We start from the raw sequence: 21021 nt of genomic DNA, 5'->3' as shown, positions 1-21021 counted from the left end.
CAGCTAAACCCTGGTCAGCCAGATTACCTTAAACTCCTCCTGCCTTCCAGCTAAACCCTGGTCAGCCAGATTAACTTAAACTCCTCCTGCCTTCCAGCTAAACCCTGGTCAGCCAGATTACCGTAAAACTCCTCCTGCCTTCCAGCTAAACCCTGGTCAGCCTGATTACCTTAAACTCCTCCTGCCTTCCAGCTAACCCTAGTCAGCCAGATTACCTTAAACTCCTCCTGACTTCCAGCTAAACCCTGGTCAGCCAGATTACCTTAAACTCCTCCTGCCTTCCAGCTAAACCCTGGTCAGCCAGATTACCTTAAACTCCTCCTGCCTCCCAGCTAACCCTGGTCAGCCAGATTACCTTAAACTACTCCTGACTTCCAGCTAAACCCTGGTCAGCCAGATTACCTTAAACTCCCTCTGGGTTCCAGCTAAACCCTGGTCAGCCAGATTACCTTAAACTCCTCCTGCCTTCCAGCTAAACCCTGGTCAGCCAGATTACCTTAAACTCCTCCTGCCTTCCAGCTAAACCCTGGTCAGACAGATTACCTTAAACTCCTCCTGCCTTCCAGCTAAACCCTGGTCAGACAGATTACCTTAAACTCCCTCTGGCTTCCAGCTAAACCCTGGTCAGCCAGATTACCTTAAACTCCTCCTGACTTCCAGCTAAACCCTGGTCAGCCAGATTACCTTAAACTCCTCCTGCCTTCCAGCTAAACCCTGGTCAGCCAGATTACCTTAAACTCCTCCTGACTTCCAGCTAAACCCTGGTCAGCCAGATTACCTTAAACTCCTCCTGCCTTCCAGCTAAACCCTGGTCAGCCAGATTACCTTAAACTCCTCCTGCCTTCCAGCTAACCCTGGTCAGCCAGATTACCTTAAACTACTCCTGACTTCCAGCTAAACCCTGGTCAGCCAGATTACCTTAAACTCCCTCTGGGTTCCAGCTAAACCCTGGTCAGCCAGATTACCTTAAACTCCCTCTGGCTTCCAGCTAAACCCTGGTCAGCCAGATTACCTTAAACTCCTCCTGCCTTCCAGTTAAACCCTGGTCAGCCAGATTACCTTAAACTCCTCCTGGCTTCCAGCTAAACCCTGGTCAGCCAGATTACCTTAAACTCCCTCTGGCTTCCAGCTAAACCCTGGTCAGCCAGATTACCTTAAACTCCTCCTGGCTTCCAGCTAAACCCTGGTCAGCCAGATTACCTTAAACTCCTCCTGACTTCCAGCTAAACCCTGGTCAGCCAGATTACCTTAAACTCCTCCTGACTTCCAGCTAAACCCTGGTCAGCCAGATTACCTGAGGATGTAGGGAGGGAGAGGGGGTGTAGGGAGGGGGAGGGAAGTAGGGAGGGAGGGGAGGGATGTAGGGAGGGAGGGATGTAGGGAGGGAGAGGGGGAGTGTAGGGAGGGAGGGGGAGGGATGTAGGGAGGAGGGATGTAGGGAGGGGGGGGAGGGATGTAGGGAGGGAGGGATGTAGGGAGGGAGAGGGGGGGGGTTGTAGGGAGGAGGGATGTAGGGAGGGAGAGGGGGTGTATGGAGGGAGAGGGATGTAGGGAGGGAGAGGGGGTGTAGGGAGGGAGAGGGATGTAGGGAGGGGGTGTAGGGAGGGAGAGGGATGTAGGGAGGGAGAGGGGGGTTGTAGGGGAGGGAGGGATGTAGGGAGGGAGAGGGGGTGTAGGGAGGGAGAGGGATGTAGGGAGGGAGAGGGGGTGTAGGGAGGGAGAGGGGGTGTAGGGAGGGAGGGATGTAGGGAGGGAGAGGGGGGTGTAGGGAGGAGAGGGGGATGTAGGGAGGGAGAGGGGGTGTAGGGAGGAAGAGGAGGGGTGTAGGGAGGGAGAGGGATGTAGGGAGGGAGAGGGGTGTAGGGAGGGAGAGGGATGTGGGGAGGGAGGGGATGTGGGGAGGGAGAGGGATGTAGGGAGGGAGAGGGATGTAGGGAGGGAGAGGGATGTAGGGAGGGAGAGGGATGTAGGGAGGGAGGAAGAGGGATGTGGGAGGGAGAGGGATGTAGGGAGGGAGAGGGATGTGGGAGGGAGAGGGATGTAGGGAGGAAGAGGGATGTGGGAGGGAGAGGGATGTAGGGAGGGAGAGGGATGTGGGGAGGAGAGGGATGTGGGGAGGGAGAGGGATGTAGGGAGGGAGAGGGATGTAGGGAGGGAGAGGGATGTAGGGAGGGAGGAAGAGGGATGTGGGAGGGAGAGGGATGTAGGGAGGGAGAGGGATGTGGGAGGGAGAGGGATGTAGGGAGGAAGAGGGATGTGGGAGGGAGAGGGATGTAGGGAGGGAGGGAGAGGGATGTAGGGAGGGAGGGAGAGGGATGTAGGGAGGGAGGGAGAGGGATGTGGGGAGGGAGGAAGAGGAGGATAAGCATAAGGCAATCTGTCCCTGGTCCAGACAGCAGCTGCATGGTTTACATGTAGCCTTCCCTCTTTAGAGTGATGCCCAAGGCAACAGGAACAGGAAGGGAAGAGAGAAAGAGGGAAAGATGTTAGCAGGGGGCAAATGATTGCAGCTTCCTGTGGGTAAAATGTTAACTGAAGCCTCCACCAGGACACATGCCTAATAGAGGTGCCAAGCAGGGTGCAAGGCCTCACCTCTCTTCTGACGGGTGTGTGCTTCATGTCTATCTCTGTGTGTGTTTGTGTGTGTGTGTGTGTGTGTGTGTGTGTGTGTGTGTGTGTGTGTGTGTGTGTGTGTGTGTGTGTGTGTGTGTGTGTGTGTGTGTGTGTGTGTGTGTGTGTGTGTATCATCCCATGCAGCTGTGGGCCCAGGTGTGTTAGACAGATAAAGAGATGGAAGCCATCTGACAGGGGTCCAGTCCCTCTCTACCCTCAGGGAACTGGAAAAACATAACACACACCTTCAGTCTCTGTAACTACAGGCTGTGGGCTTTCCCTGTTCTACCTTCCTGCCAATCACCAGGGGCCTCGTTTATAAAACTGTACGGAGGATTCACGTCAAAAAGTTGGCCTACGGACGAAACACAGAAAGTGCTTATGCGCAAAAAAAAAGTATTCTGATTGATAACAGTGCGCAACGCACGTCCCCACGCCCGGTTTCGCTTTATAAATCACAATCAACCCGAAATGTGGCGCAGGTGAACGAGCGTCTTGTCCTTTTAACGCCCACAGTTGCCGATAGTCAGTAATTAATATTCATCCGTACTGACTGCATGACGACAAAATCAAATAAAATGTTATTTATAAAGCCCTATTTACATAGCTGATGTCACATAGTGCTGTACAGAAACTCAGCCTAAATCCCGACAAAAAGGCAACAAAAAAATAAATAAAGTTATTTCACCCAGTGTGAAACGGAAGTTGTTGTAGGGGAGGGGAGGTTGAAACAAGAAATATTATATAGTTTGGTGGACGTAGTGTGGACATTACAAATGATGGACGCTGTGAACGCTGCTGGTCGGAACCTCTAAAGAAGAAGAAAAAGTGGTCCGACAAAAAGGAGCCTCTTACACAGACAAAGTGTTGGTGCCACAGCGGGGGATAAGGGGACACCGGAGCTCAAACCCCTTGATGAGCCACTTGCCGGTATTATAGCTTTTGGCCTTTCTAGGGAGTTTTTCCTAGCCACCATGCTTCTACACACACTTCTGTACAGCACTTTGAGATATCAGCTGATGTACGAAGGGCTTTATAAATACATTTGATTTGATAGCTGAATCCCTCCTGAGTGAATAGTGACGGTGGTGGAACACGGACATGCAAGACGCACCGGATCATCCAGGTATATAATTAGTACTCCCTCGTTTGAAAAGAGTAAACCCAAATGCATTCAAGTTTAAACGTATAGTTTAAATGTATTTACACAAACAATTGACTTGTTTTTTTAGTCTTTAGTCGCGAAGTGTTCCAGCGGGGTCGGTGGTGCTGCAGCTGAGCAGGAGCGGCGTTCGCGCAACCCCAGCGTCTCCACTTAACCTCGTGCGTCACAACCCTCCAGCGCCGTGTCCTCAGATGCAGTCCTGAAAACGCAAAGAGACACAATCGATGCTATTAACGAGGTTGCCAAATGAGTTGGTGGAAATGTTGTGTGACATAAGCTGTACATTGAAATAATTACTCAATAAATAGTGTTTGTTTTCATTCTTTGTTCTTACAAGCGATGCATCAAATCCACAAATCCACACGCTGCGTTTGGTTCAAACGCCTGGGGATAGGGGGGTCGGGGCCAACACAACCGACAGGGAGTAAAGCTACATTCCTTAGCTGTGCCACATTATATAGCACAGCACACGCCCTCACAATGTCGCAGACCTTTTAAAATGTTTCCGCCTGAGGAATCGAGGCAGCGCCATCTGTCCTTCAGAAGCCACAACAGCTCGTACCTGGCAATGGCGCACATTGTAGTTCCTCTCCTCTGCGCTCTGTGGGTTGGCGAAAGGGGCGAGCAGCCATCGCCTGCAAGGTTAGTGAATGAGTTAGGCACTGCAGTAGAGAAATGACAATTGATTTTCAATATTCTACATTACTCATCCGTACCTAGAAGCCAGCCATCACGCTCCGGTCTCAAGTCTGCACCCAACACTACTGTTTCGCCATATGAATGAGTCATGGGTTGACCCAGGCCACAGAGCCACTACATTAGTCAGTACCATGTCCGCATCATATATGATTTGGACATTAATGGAATGATAATGCTTTTCAAAATCATTCTCACTCGGTGCCCTTAATTAAAGCGGCAGTCACTGGCACCGATTACATTTGAGAAACCGGACGTTGATGCAAAATGCACTTTTATTCATGTTACATACATGTTCACCCATCGTGTAAGGAAACTTTATGTAGAAGTGCGTCAATCCAATGATACTTCCTAACACGTCTGGCATAACGCGGCTAACGGTTGTCTGAGAGATCCCTGACCCGTCAGACAAATCCCTTTGAAAAGTGTCAGAAATCCGAGGGTTGTCAGGACTTGAAGTGGGACAGGCGCGGCTTGGTTTCTGCGGGTGCTTCTTTGTAAAGATGGGCCCACTATACAGCACAGAGAACCAAGAGAACAGCTCTGTGGTAATCGGAACCTGCTCAAAAACAAATCTCTCCGTTTGTATTTATAATACTAAATCATGTTTTTTTTGTGTGTGTACTCTAGGGAACTCTTCATATATAATACCTCAGAGGTAATATTTCCATTTATTTTACACAATGGCATCAATTTCCAAGCGTTTCTCGAGTTTCATCCTTCTGCAATGGAGTCGCAGGTTCTAATTTCTCCACTTTATGTACATACCTATGGGTCAAAGTGTCCGTGGAGGACCGCACATTCTCCCGTCAAGTTAGTTTTTTTTTGTCCTGTAATATGGGTGTGGCCTGTAAATAGTATGGGTGTGGCCTGTAAATATTATGGGTGTGTCCTGTAAATAGTATGGGTGTGGCCTGTAAATATTATGGGTGTGTCCTGTAAATAGTATGGGTGTGGCCTGTAAATAGTATGGGTGTGGCCTGTAATATGGGTGTGTCATGTAAATAGTATGGGTGTGGCCTGTAAATATTATGGATGTGGCCTGTAAATAGTAAGGGTGTGGCCTGTAAATAGTATGGGTGTGGCCTGAAAATATTATGGGTGTGTCCTGTAAATAGTATGGGTGTGGCCTGTAAATAGTATGGGTGTGGCCTGTAAATAGTATGGCTGTGGCCTGTAAATAGTATGGCTGTGGCCTGTAAATAGTATGGGTGTGGCCTGTAAATAGTATGGCTGTGGCCTGTAAATAGTATGGGTGTGGCCTGTAAATAGTATGGGTGTGGCCTGTAAATAGTATGGGTGTGGCCTGTAAATATTATGGGTGTGGCCTGTAAATAGTATGGGTGTGGCCTGTAAATAGTATGGGTGTGGCCTGTAAATCGTATGGGTGTGGCTTGTAAATATTATGGGTGTGTCCTGTAAATAGTATGGGTGTGGAAGGCTCTGCTGCTGAGTAACCTTACTGACTGCATTATCATGCATGGGTGGGTCTGTTGCTGAGTAACCTTACTGACTGCATTATCATGCATGGGTGGCTCTGTTGCTGAGTAACCTTACCGTGATGCATTATCATTCATGGATGGCTCTGCTGCTGAGTAACCTTACTGACTGCATTATCATGCATGGGTGGGTCTGTTGCTGAGTAACCTTACTGACTACATTATCATGCATGGGTGGCTCTGCTGCTGAGTAACCTTAATGTGATGCATTATCATTCATGGATGGCTCTGCTGCTGAGTAACCTTACTGACTGCATTATCATGCATGGGTGGCTCTGCTGCTGAGTAACCTTAATGTGATACATTATCATGGATGGCTTTGCTGCTGAGTAACCTTACTGACTACATTATCATGCATGGGTGGCTCTGCTGCTGAGTATCCTTACTGACTACATTATCATGTGTGGGTGGGTCTGCTGCTGAGTAACCTTACTGACTACATTATCATGGATGGCTCTGCTGCTGAGTATCCTTACTGACTACATTATCATGCATGGATGGCTCTGCTGCTGAGTAACCTTACTGTGATGCATTATCATGCATGGATGGCTCTGCTGCTGAGTAACCTTACTGTGATGCATTATCATGGATGGGTGGGTCTGCTGCTGAGTAACCTTACTGACTACATTATCATGGGTGGGTCTGACTCTATTGTTTTATTTATCACAGTCTATTTAAATACGTCAGGTTGGTCTTTGAGAAATCTATTCTGTGAACTCTTGTGAATTAATTCATTATCACGTTTCCAACCTGTGAACACCTGTGTTGCTCTAAACATAATCTGTACCTGGTTAATTCCTGTGTAGCGCTGCTGCTGTTGTTGTTGTTGTTGTTGTTGATGTTGTTATTATTGTTGTCAGATCCTGTGACTGAGCAGCGTGTTCTGAGTGTCTGTGTGACTAATAGACCAAGGTGATCTCAGAGAGAGAGACAGAGAGAAAGAGGGAGAGAGAGAAAGAGGGAGAGAGAGAAAGAGGGAAAGAGGGAAAGAGAGAGAAAGAGAGAGAGAGAGAGAGGGAGTGAGGGAGTGAGGGAGAGAAAGGGAGAGAAAGCGAGAGAAAGAGAGGGAGAGAGGGAAAGAGGGAAAGAGCGAGAGAGAGAGAGAAAGAGAGGGAGAGACGGAGAGAGAGGGAGAGAAAGGGAGAGACAGAGAGAGGGAGAGAGGGAGTGAGAGGGAGCGAGAGGGAGAGAAAGGGAGTGAGGGAGAGAGGGAGAGAAAGGGAGAGACAGAGAGAGACAGAGAGAGAAAGAGAGGGAGAGAGAGTCACCCAGCCACATAATAATACACACAGGCACTTCCCCCAGTTAATCATTGTTATCAGCTAAGTGTTTTCTATCTGCATTAATAATAACTTTATTTATATAGCACTTTTCAATGCAAGTAACAAAGTGCTTCACTTCATAAAATAATAAAAGTACTAATAACAAAAGGAGAAATAAAAAATATATACGTTAAAAATCATCCTTATAAAAGCGTGTCTTCAGCAGGGTGAGAAAGTATTCATACCCCCCACCACCACCACCACCACCACCCCCACCACCCCCACCCCCACCACCACCCCCACCACCACCACCACCATCGTGCTGAGAGAGAACAAGGATAACGTTGTCATCCAGACATCTGGACCTCCTTGCGTTGTCCACTGCGGACTAGAGTGAGGAGCGCCGGCTTATTCCATCCGCTGGAGGCTGCCACAATCCCGATGGTGTGGACACACTTCCGGAGCTGGAAATGTCTCTCACCTCCCGTTCTGCCCTCTGGAGGATGGTCAAAGAACCACCCTGAACAGAGCCATGAAACTCTCATAGGAACCCAGCTCCTCCTCTCTCCCAGACAGCCATAGCCCACTCCAACGCCCGTCCGGTCAGCAGGGAAATGACCGTGGCAACTTTAAATCTCTCGGTGGTGGGGACTCCCGTGTGACAGGCCAAATAGAGAGAACACTGGAGGAGGAAGCCACGGCATTTCGATGGAGTACTGTCATATTTCTCTTGGAAGGGACAGTCACTGACCTGGGCGGAAGGCTGGGGATGGCTGGGGGACTGGCTCACTGTGGTGACCCGTGGTAGGAGGCCCTCTAATAGGTTGAATGGAGAACCTCGCTGGTGGTGTTCGAGGTTGGTGGAGAACGCGGAGGACCTCCTTCCATGACCGTACCATGTTTCGCCAGCTGGTCGTGGTGTTGATGGAGTAGATGACCTTGTTCATTAACCGTCTGGAAGAGGGGTTGAATCTTCTGTTGATTCCATATTGCGGAGGTGTTATTCTGTTACGTTTATGCCGGGAGTCAGGAAGAAGGTGCAGAAGGTCAGTTTAATACGGAACAGATAGAAAATATCAAACATGGAAAATGTAATGAACGTGAGAGACAATAAATAACACCTAAGGACTGATGACAACAGAGGGATAAATAAAGGGGAAGTAATCAGGGAAGTGATGAAGTCCAGGTGTATGTAATGAGGGTTGCCAGGTGTATGTAATGAGGGTTGCCAGGTGTGTGTAACGAGGGTTGCCAGGTGTATGTAATGAGGGTTGCCAGGTGTATGTAATGAGGGTTGCCAGGTGTGTGTAACGAGGGTTGCCAGATATGTAATGATGGGTTGCCAGGTGTATGTAATGAGGGTTACCAGGTGTGTGTAATGAGGGTTACCAGGTGTGTGTAAAGAGGGTTACAAGGTGTGTGTAAAGAGGGTTGCCACCCTCAGACTCAGGAAAGTTAAAACCACCCTCAGACTCAGGAAGGTTAAAACCACCCTCAGACTCAGGAAGGTTAAAACCACCCTCAGACCCAGGAAGGTTAAAACCACCCTCAGATTCAGGAAGGTTAAAACCACCCTCAGACTTAGGAAGGTTAAAACCACCCTCAGACTCAGGAAGGTTAAAACCACCCTCAGACTCAGGAAGGTTAAAACCACCCTCAGACTCAGGAAAGTTAAAACCACCCTCAGACTCAGGAAGGTTAAAACCACCCTCAGACTCAGGAAGGTTAAAACCACCCTCAGACTCAGGAAGGTTAAAACCACCCTCAGACTCAGGAAGGTTAAAACCACCCTCAGACTCAGGAAGGTTAAAACCACCCTCAGACTCAGGAAGGTTAAAACCACCCTCAGACTCAGGAAGGTTAAAACCACCCTCAGACTCAGGAAGGTTAAAACCACCCTCAGACTCAGGAAAGTTAAAACCACCCTCAGACTCAGGAAGGTTAAAACCACCCTCAGACTCAGGAAGGTTAAAACCACCCTCAGACTCAGGAAGGTTAAAACCACCCTCAGACTCAGGAAGGTGAAAACCACCCTCAGACTCAGGAAGGTTAAAACCACCCTCAGACTCAGGAAGGTTAAAACCACCCTCAGACTCAGGAAGGTTAAAACCACCCTCAGACTCAGGAAGGTTAAAACCACCCTCAGACTCAGGAAGGTTAAAACCACCCTCAGACTCAGGAAGGTGAAAACCACCCTCAGACTCAGGAAGGTTAAAACCACCCTCAGACTCAGGAAGGTGAAAACCACCCTCAGACTCGGGAAGGTTAAAACCACCCTCAGACTCAGGAAGGTTAAAACCAGCCTCCGTAGACGGGCACATCGCACACTGCTCCTGAGTATACTACTCGCCAATGTCAAGTCTCTTGACAACAAGGTAGACGAAATCTGAGCAAGGGTTGCCTTCCAGAGAGACATCAGAGATTGTAACGTTCTTTGTTTCAAGGAAACACGGCTCACTTGGGAAACGTTATCAGAGTCGGTACAGCCACCTGGTACAGTCGGTACAGCCACCTGGTACAGTCGGTACAGCCACCTGGTACAGTCGGTACAGCCACCTGGTACAGTCCGTACAGCCACCTGGTACAGTCGGTACAGCCACCTGGTACAGTCCGAGAAGCCACCTGGTACAGTCGGTACAGCCACCTGGTACAGTCGGTACAGCCACCTGGTACAGTCGGTACAGCCACCTGGTACAGTCCGTACAGCCACCTGGTACAGTCGGTACAGCCACCTGGTACAGTCGGTACAGCCACCTGGTACAGTCGGTACAGCCACCTGGTACAGTCGGTACAGCCACCTGGTACAGTCCGTACAGCCACCTGGTACAGTCCGTACAGCCACCTGGCTTCTTCACGCATCGCGCCGACAGAAACAAACATCTCTCTGGGAAGAGAGGTTTATGCCTTCTATAAAGATAACTTTATTCCATTACTCAACATTATGAATGCAAATCTGACTAAATGGAACAATCTTCCCATAATTCCTACAGGTAGAATACTGTAAATATTTATATTACTTAAAATTGCACTGTGCACAAATCGCTCCACCATTTCCTGGTTTCTAAAACTCTTAATTGTCCGTCTAATTTCAGTTTATGTGACAAAACAAGTGTAGTGTAGAGAATCGATGTATCATCTAAAACCCGCTGTGAAATATATTTTCTATAAACATTATTGTTGTTTCAGCTGTTTGAAGCTGGTGAACAAAACCGAAAGCAAAAGATGCACAAACTAAACTTAAGAACGGGAAGCATAGAAATAGCACACATAGAACAGACCTACTGCTTCTTAGAATGGCTTCCAATGAGAATGACAGATCTATAACATATAGAACAGACCTACAGCTTCTTAGAATGGCTTCCAATGAGAATGACAGATCTATAACACATAGAACAGACCTACAGCTTCTTAGAATGGCTTCCAATGAGAATGACAGCTCTATAACACATAGAACAGACCTACAGCTTCTTAGAATGGCTTCCAATGAGAATGACAGATCTATAACACATAGAACAGACCTACAGCTTCTTAGACTGGCTTCCAATGAGAATGACAGATCTATAACACATAGAACAGACCTACTGCTTCTTAGAATGGCTTCCAATGAGAATGACAGATCTATAACACATAGAACAGACCTACAGCTTCTTAGACTGGCTTCCAGTGAGAATGACAGATCTATAACACATAGAACAGACCTACAGCTTCTTAGAATGGCTTCCAATGAGAATGACAGGTCTATAACACATAGAACAGACCTACTGCTTCTTATAATGGCTTCCAATGAGAATGACAGCTCTATAACACATAGAACAGACCTACTGCTTCTTAGAATGGCTTCCAATGAGAATGACAGATCTATAACACATAGAACAGACCTACTGCTTCTTAGAATGGCTTCCAATGAGAATGACAGATCTATAACACATAGCACAGACCTACTGCTTCTTAGAATGGCTTCCAATGAGAATGACAGATCTATAACACATAGCACAGACCTACTGCTTCTTAGAATGGCTTCCAATGAGAATGACAGATCTATAACACATAGCACAGACCTACTGCTTCTTAGAATGGCTTCCAATGAGAATGACAGATCTATAACACATAGCACAGACCTACTGCTTCTTAGAATGGCTTCCAATGAGAATGACAGATCTATAACACATAGCACAGATATAGCACTTCTTAGACGTGTTTTTCAAGTAGAATGATAGAGATATAACCCACATTTCTATGTGCATTTGGTCAGGTCACCCAAAAAGTGACATACTGCCACTTTAATAATAAACAATTGTAATAATTGAATAACTGTGTTGAATCTAACTGGATAACCTTGTTGAATCTAATTGGATAACCTTGTTGAATCTAATTGGATAGCTGTGTTGAATCTAATTGGATAACCTTGTTGAATCTAATTGGATAACCTTGTTGAATCTAATTGGATAACCTTGTTGAATCTAATTGGATAACCTTGTTGAATCTAATTGGATAACTGTGTTGAATCTAATTTAATAACCTTGTTGAATCTAATTGAATAGCTGTGTTGAATCTAATTGGATAACTGTGTTGAATCTAATTGGATAACCTTGTTGAATCTAATTGAATAGCTGTGTTGAATCTAATTGGATAACTGTGTTGAATCTACTTGGATAACCTTGTTGAATCTAATTGAATAACCTTGTTGAATCTAACTGGATAACCTTGTTGAATCTAATTGGATAGCTGTGTTGAATCTAATTGGATAACCTTGTTGAATCTAATTGGATAACCTTGTTGAATCTAATTGGATAGCTGTGTTGAATCTAATTGGATAACCTTGTTGAATCTAACTGGATAACCTTGTTGAATCTAACTGGATAACCTTGTTGAATCTAACTGGATAACCTTGTTGAATCTAATTGAATAGCTGTGTTGAATCTAATTGGATAACCTTGTTGAATCTAACTGGATAACCTTGTTGAATCTAATTGAATAGCTGTGTTGAATCTAATTGGATAACCTTGTTGAATCTAATTGGATAACCTTGTTGAATCTAACTGGATAACCTTGTTGAATCTAATTGGATAACCTTGTTGAATCTAATTGGATAACCTTGTTGAATCTAATTGGATAGCTGTGTTGAATCTAATTGGATAACCTTGTTGAATCTAATTGGATAACCTTGTTGAATCTAATTGGATAGCTGTGTTGAATCTAATTGGATAACCTTGTTGAATCTAACTGGATAACCTTGTTGAATCTAATTGGATAACCTTGTTGAATCTAATTGGATAGCTGTGTTGAATCTAATTGGATAACCTTGTTGAATCTAACTGGATAACCTTGTTGAATCTAATTGGATAACCTTGTTGAATCTAATTGGATAGCTGTGTTGAATCTAATTGGATAACCTTGTTGAATCTAACTGGATAACCTTGTTGAATCTAATTGGATAACCTTGTTGAATCTAATTGGATAGCTGTGTTGAATCTAATTGGATAACCTTGTTGAATCTAATTGAATAACTGTGTTGAATCTAATTGGATAACCTTGTTGAATCTAATTGAATAGCTGTGTTGAATCTAATTGGATAACCTTGTTGAATCTAACTGAATAGCTGTGTTGAATCTAATTGAATAACCTTGTTGAATCTAATTGAATAACTGTGTTGAATCTAATTGGATAACCTTGTTGAATCTAATTGAATAGCTGTGTTGAATCTAATTGGATAACCTTGTTGAATCTAATTGGATAACCTTGTTGAATCTAATTGGATAACCTTGTTGAATCTAATTGGATAACCTTGTTGAATCTAATTGGATAACCTTGTTGAATCTAATTGAATAGCTGTGTTGAATCTAATTGGATAACCTTGTTGATTCTAATTGGATAACCTTGTTGAATCTAATTGGATAACCTTGTTGAATCTAATTGAATAGCTGTGTTGAATCTAATTGGATAACCTTGTTGAATCTAATTGGATAACCTTGTTGAATCTAACTGAATAACCTTGTTGAATCTAATTGGATAACCTTGTTGAACCTAACTGAATAACCTTGTTGAATCTAACTGAATAACCTTGTTGAATCTAATTGGATAACCTTGTTGAATCTAATTGGATAACCTTGTTGAATCTAATTGAATAACCTTGTTGAATCTAATTGGATAACCTTGTTGAATCTAATTGGATAACCTTGTTGAATCTAATTGGATAACCTTGTTGAATCTAATTGGATAACCTTGTTGAATCTAATTGGATAACCTTGTTGAATCTAACTGAATAGCTGTGTTGAATCTAATTGGATAACTGTGTTGAATCTAATTGGATAACCTTGTTGAATCTAATTGGATAGCCTTGTTGAATCTAATTGGATAACTGTGTTGAATCTACTTGGATAACCTTGTTGAATCTAATTGGATAACTGTGTTGAATCTAATTGAATAACCTTGTTGAATCTAATTGAATAGCTGTGTTGAATCTAATTGGATAACTGTGTTGAATCTAATTGGATAACCTTGTTGAATCTAATTGAATAGCTGTGTTGAATCTAATTGGATAACTGTGTTGAATCTAATTGGATAACCTTGTTGAATCTAATTGGATAACTGTGTTGAATCTAATTGGATAACCTTGTTGAATCTAATTGAATAGCTGTGTTGAATCTAATTGGATAACCTTGTTGAATCTAACTGGATAACCTTGTTGAATCTAACTGGATAACCTTGTTGAATCTAACTGAATAACCTTGTTGAATCTAATTGGATAACCTTGTTGAATCTAATTGAATAACCTTGTTGAATCTAATTGGATAACCTTGTTGAATCTAACTGAATAACCTTGTTGAATCTAATTGGATAACTGTGTTGAATCTAATTGGATAACCTTGTTGAATCTAACTGGATAACCTTGTTGAATCTAATTGGATAACTGTGTTGAATCTAATTGGATAGCTGTGTTGAATCTAACTGGATAACCTTGTTGAATCTAATTGGATAACCTTGTTGAATCTAACTGGATAACCTTGTTGAATCTAATTGGATAACCTTGTTGAATCTAATTGGATAACCTTGTTGAATCTAATTGGATAACCTTGTTGAATCTAATTGGATAACCTTGTTGAATCTAATTGGATAACCTTGTTGAATCTAACTGAATAGCTGTGTTGAATCTAATTGGATATCTTTGTTGAATCTAATTGAATAGCTGTGTTGAATCTAATTGGATAACTGTGTTGAATCTAATTGGATAACCTTGTTGAATCTAATTGAATAGCTGTGTTGAATCTAATTGGATAACTGTGTTGAATCTAATTGGATAACCTTGTTGAATCTAATTGGATAACTGTGTTGAATCTAATTGGATAACCTTGTTGAATCTAATTGAATAGCTGTGTTGAATCTAATTGGATAACCTTGTTGAATCTAATTGAATAGCTGTGTTGAATCTAATTGGATAACCTTGTTGAATCTAATTGGATAACCTTGTTGAATCTAATTGGATAGCTGTGTTGAATCTAATTGAATAACCTTGTTGAATCTAATTGGATAACCTTGTTGAATCTAATTGGATAACCTTGTTGAATCTAATTGGATAGCTGTGTTGAATCTAATTGAATAACCTTGTTGAATCTAATTGGATAACCTTGTTGAATCTAATTGGATAGCTGTGTTGAATCTAATTGGATAACCTTGTTGAATCTAACTGGATAACCTTGTTGAATCTAACTGGATAACCTTGTTGAATCTAATTAGATAACCTTGTTAAATCTAATTGGATAACTGTGTTGAATCTAATTGGATAACCTTGTTGAATCTAATTGGATAGCTGTGTTGAATCTAATTGGATAACCTTGTTGAATCTAATTGGATAGCTGTGTTGAATCTAATTGGATAACCTTGTTGAATCTAATTGGATAACCTTGTTGAATCTAATTGAATAGCTGTGTTGAATCTAATTGGATAACCTTGTTGAATCTAATTGGATAACCTTGTTGAATCTAATTGGATAACCTTGTTGAATCTAATTGATAGCTGTGTTGAATCTAATTGGATAACCTTGTTGAATCTAACTGGATAACCTTGTTGAATCTAACTGGATAACCTTGTTGAATCTAATTGGATAACCTTGTTGAATCTAATTGGATAACTGTGTTGAATCTAATTGGATAACCTTGTTGAATCTAATTGGATAACCTTGTTAAATCTAATTGGATAACTGTGTTGAATCTAATTGGATAACCTTGTTGAATCTAATTGAATAACCTTGTTGAATCTAATTGGATAGCTGTGTTGAATCTAATTGGATAACCTTGTTGAATCTAATTGGATAACCTTGTTGAATCTAATTGAATAGCTGTGTTGAATCTAATTGGATAACCTTGTTGAATCTAACTGGATAACCTTGTTGAATCTAATTGAATAACTGTGTTGAATCTAATTGAATAACTGTGTTGAATCTAATTGGATAACCTTGTTGAATCTAATTGGATAACCTTGTTGAATCTAATTGGATAACCTTGTTGAATCTAATTGGATAACCTTGTTGAATCTAATTGGATAACCTTGTTGAATCTAACTGAATAACCTTGTTGAATCTAATTGAATAACCTTGTTGAATCTAATTGGATAACCTTGTTGAATCTAATTGGATAACCTTGTTGAATCTAATTGGATAACCTTGTTGAATCTAATTGGATAACCTTGTTGAATCTAATTGGATAACCTTGTTGAATCTAATTGGATAACCTTGTTGAATCTAACTGAATAACCTTGTTGAATCTAATTGAATAACTGTGTTGAATCTAATTGGATAACCTTGTTGAATCTAATTGAATAGCTGTGTTGAATCTAATTGGATAACCTTGTTGAATCTAATTGGATAACCTTGTTGAATCTAATTGGATAACCTTGTTGAATCTAACTGAATAACCTTGTTGAATCTAATTGGATAACCTTGTTGAATCTAATTGAATAACCTTGTTGAATCTAATTGGATAACCTTGTTGAATCTAACTGAATAACCTTGTTGAATCTAATTGGATAACTGTGTTGAATCTAATTGGATAACCTTGTTGAATCTAACTGGATAACCTTGTTGAATCTAATTGGATAACTGTGTTGAATCTAATTGGATAGCTGTGTTGAATCTAACTGGATAACCTTGTTGAATCTAATTGGATAACCTTGTTGAATCTAACTGGATAACCTTGTTGAATCTAATTGGATAACCTTGTTGAATCTAATTGGATAACCTTGTTGAATCTAATTGGATAACCTTGTTGAATCTAATTGGATAACCTTGTTGAATCTAATTGGATAACCTTGTTGAATCTAACTGAATAGCTGTGTTGAATCTAATTGGATATCTTTGTTGAATCTAATTGAATAGCTGTGTTGAATCTAATTGGATAACTGTGTTGAATCTAATTGGATAACCTTGTTGAATCTAATTGAATAGCTGTGTTGAATCTAATTGGATAACTGTGTTGAATCTAATTGGATAACCTTGTTGAATCTAATTGGATAACTGTGTTGAATCTAATTGGATAACCTTGTTGAATCTAATTGAATAGCTGTGTTGAATCTGTTGAATCTAATTGGATAACCTTGTTGAATCTAATTGAATAGCTGTGTTGAATCTAATTGGATAACCTTGTTGAATCTAATTGGATAACCTTGTTGAATCTAATTGGATAGCTGTGTTGAATCTAATTGAATAACCTTGTTGAATCTAATTGGATAACCTTGTTGAATCTAATTGGATAACCTTGTTGAATCTAATTGGATAGCTGTGTTGAATCTAATTGAATAACCTTGTTGAATCTAATTGGATAACCTTGTTGAATCTAATTGGATAGCTGTGTTGAATCTAATTGGATAACCTTGTTGAATCTAACTGGATAACCTTGTTGAATCTAACTGGATAACCTTGTTGAATCTAATTGGATAACCTTGTTAAATCTAATTGGATAACTGTGTTGAATCTAATTGGATAACCTTGTTGAATCTAATTGGATAGCTGTGTTGAATCTAATTGGATAACCTTGTTGAATCTAATTGGATAGCTGTGTTGAATCTAATTGGATAACCTTGTTGAATCTAATTGGATAACCTTGTTGAATCTAATTGAATAGCTGTGTTGAATCTAATTGGATAACCTTGTTGAATCTAATTGGATAACCTTGTTGAATCTAATTGGATAACCTTGTTGAATCTAATTGGATAGCTGTGTTGAATCTAATTGGATAACCTTGTTGAATCTAACTGGATAACCTTGTTGAATCTAACTGGATAACCTTGTTGAATCTAATTGGATAACCTTGTTGAATCTAATTGGATAACTGTGTTGAATCTAATTGGATAACCTTGTTGAATCTAATTGGATAACCTTGTTAAATCTAATTGGATAACTGTGTTGAATCTAATTGGATAACCTTGTTGAATCTAATTGAATAACCTTGTTGAATCTAATTGGATAGCTGTGTTGAATCTAATTGGATAACCTTGTTGAATCTAATTGGATAACCTTGTTGAATCTAATTGAATAGCTGTGTTGAATCTAATTGGATAACCTTGTTGAATCTAACTGGATAACCTTGTTGAATCTAATTGAATAACTGTGTTGAATCTAATTGAATAACTGTGTTGAATCTAATTGGATAACCTTGTTGAATCTAATTGGATAACCTTGTTGAATCTAATTGGATAACCTTGTTGAATCTAATTGGATAACCTTGTTGAATCTAATTGGATAACCTTGTTGAATCTAACTGAATAACCTTGTTGAATCTAATTGAATAACCTTGTTGAATCTAATTGGATAACCTTGTTGAATCTAATTGGATAACCTTGTTGAATCTAATTGGATAACCTTGTTGAATCTAATTGGATAACCTTGTTGAATCTAATTGGATAACCTTGTTGAATCTAATTGGATAACCTTGTTGAATCTAACTGAATAACCTTGTTGAATCTAATTGAATAACCTTGTTGAATCTAATTGGATAACCTTGTTGAATCTAATTGGATAACCTTGTTGAATCTAACTGAATAGCTGTGTTGAATCTAATTGGATAACCTTGTTGAATCTAACTGAATAGCTGTGTTGAATCTAATTGAATAACTGTGTTGAATCTAATTGGATAACCTTGTTGAATCTAATTGAATAGCTGTGTTGAATCTAATTGGATAACCTTGTTGAATCTAATTGGATAACCTTGTTAAATCTAATTGGATAACCTTGTTGAATCTAATTGGATAACCTTGTTGAATCTAATTGAATAGCTCTGTTGAATCTAATTGGATAACCTTGTTGAATCTAATTGGATAACCTTGTTGAATCTAACTGAATAACCTTGTTGAATCTAATTGGATAACCTTGTTGAATCTAACTGAATAACCTTGTTGAATCTAACTGAATAACCTTGTTGAATCTAATTGGATAACCTTGTTGAATCTAATTGGATAACCTTGTTGAATCTAATTGAATAACTGTGTTGAATCTAATTGGATAACCTTGTTGAATCTAACTGAATAACCTTGTTGAATCTAATTGGATAACTGTGTTGAATCTAATTGGATAACCTTGTTGAATCTAACTGAATAACCTGGTTGAATCTAATTGGATAACTGTGTTGAATCTAATTGGATAACCTTGTTGAATCTAACTGGATAACCTTGTTGAATCTAATTGGATAACTGTGTTGAATCTAATTGGATAGCTGTGTTGAATCTAACTGGATAACTGTGTTGAATCTAATTGGATAACCTTGTTGAATCTAATTGAATAGCTGTGTTGAATCTAATTGGATAACCTTGTTGAATCTAATTGGATAGCTGTGTTGAATCTAACTGGATAACTGTGTTGAATCTAATTGGATAACCTTGTTGAATCTAATTGGATAACCTTGTTGAATCTAATTGGATAGCTGTGTTGAATCTAATTGGATAACCTTGTTGAATCTAATTGGATAACCTTGTTGAATCTAATTGAATAACCTTGTTGAATCTAATTGGATAGCTGTGTTGAATCTAATTGGATAACCTTGTTGAATCTAATTGGATAGCTGTGTTGAATCTAATTGGATAACCTTGTTGAATCTAACTGAATAGCTGTGTTGAATCTAATTGAATAACTGTGTTGAATCTAATTGGATAACCTTGTTGAATCTAATTGAATAGCTGTGTTGAATCTAATTGGATAACCTTGTTGAATCTAATTGGATAACCTTGTTGAATCTAATTGGATAACCTTGTTGAATCTAACTGAATAACCTTGTTGAATCTAATTGGATAACCTTGTTGAATCTAATTGAATAACCTTGTTGAATCTAATTGGATAACCTTGTTGAATCTAACTGAATAACCTTGTTGAATCTAATTGGATAACTGTGTTGAATCTAATTGGATAACCTTGTTGAATCTAACTGGATAACCTTGTTGAATCTAATTGGATAACTGTGTTGAATCTAATTGGATAGCTGTGTTGAATCTAACTGGATAACCTTGTTGAATCTAATTGGATAACCTTGTTGAATCTAACTGGATAACCTTGTTGAATCTAATTGGATAACCTTGTTGAATCTAATTGGATAACCTTGTTGAATCTAATTGGATAACCTTGTTGAATCTAATTGGATAACCTTGTTGAATCTAACTGAATAGCTGTGTTGAATCTAATTGTATATCCTTGTTGAATCTAATTGAATAGCTGTGTTGAATCTAATTGGATAACTGTGTTGAATCTAATTGGATAACCTTGTTGAATCTAATTGAATAGCTGTGTTGAATCTAATTGGATAACTGTGTTGAATCTAATTGGATAACCTTGTTGAATCTAATTGGATAACTGTGTTGAATCTAATTGGATAACCTTGTTGAATCTAATTGAATAGCTGTGTTGAATCTAATTGGATAACTGTGTTGAATCTAATTGGATAACCTTGTTGAATCTAATTGAATAGCTGTGTTGAATCTAATTGGATAACCTTGTTGAATCTAATTGGATAACCTTGTTGAATCTAATTGGATAGCTGTGTTGAATCTAATTGAATAACCTTGTTGAATCTAATTGGATAACCTTGTTGAATCTAATTGGATAGCTGTGTTGAATCTAATTGGATAACCTTGTTGAATCTAACTGGATAACCTTGTTGAATCTAATTGGATAACCTTGTTAAATCTAATTGGATAACTGTGTTGAATCTAATTGGATAACCTTGTTGAATCTAATTGGATAGCTGTGTTGAATCTAATTGGATAACCTTGTTGAATCTAATTGGATAGCTGTGTTGAATCTAATTGGATAACCTTGTTGAATCTAATTGGATAACCTTGTTGAATCTAATTGAATAGCTGTGTTGAATCTAATTGGATAACCTTGTTGAATCTAACTGGATAACCTTGTTGAATCTAATTGAATAACTGTGTGGAATCTAATTGAATAACTATGTTGAATCTAATTGGATAACCTTGTTGAATCTAATTGGATAACCTTGTTGAATCTAATTGGATAACCTTGTTGAATCTAATTGGATAACCTTGTTGAATCTAATTGGATAGCTGTGTTTAATCTAATTGGATAACCTTGTTGAATCTAACTGGATAACCTTGTTGAATCTAACTGGATAACCTTGTTGAATCTAATTGGATAACCTTGTTGAATCTAATTGGATAGCTGTGTTGAATCTAATTGGATAACCTTGTTGAATCTAATTGGATAACCTTGTTAAATCTAATTGGATAACCTTGTTGAATCTAATTGGATAACCTTGTTGAATCTAATTGAATAACCTTGTTGAATCTA

The 21021-nt window shown here is 40.2% G+C and overlaps 1 protein-coding gene and 1 long non-coding RNA gene across 2 annotated transcripts in view; both read left to right on the top strand.

Annotated features, from left to right (window-relative positions):
* The window catches only part of unc5a (unc-5 netrin receptor A), a 468131-nt gene that overhangs the window by 54113 nt on the left and 392997 nt on the right, over positions 1 to 21021 (top strand). The gene's annotated exons all lie outside the window — the stretch shown is intronic.
* Positions 3344 to 4098, top strand: LOC115127010 (uncharacterized). Its single transcript, XR_003863288.2, has 3 exons — positions 3344 to 3543; positions 3671 to 3739; positions 3846 to 4098. It is a non-coding gene; the product is annotated as an uncharacterized LOC115127010 (long non-coding RNA).

This window comes from Oncorhynchus nerka, linkage group LG6 (assembly GCF_034236695.1).
Source record: "Oncorhynchus nerka isolate Pitt River linkage group LG6, Oner_Uvic_2.0, whole genome shotgun sequence".
NCBI lineage: Eukaryota > Metazoa > Chordata > Actinopteri > Salmoniformes > Salmonidae > Oncorhynchus > Oncorhynchus nerka.
Note: the sequence above shows the minus strand (reverse complement) of the source record. Positions and strands in the feature narration are given on the sequence as shown.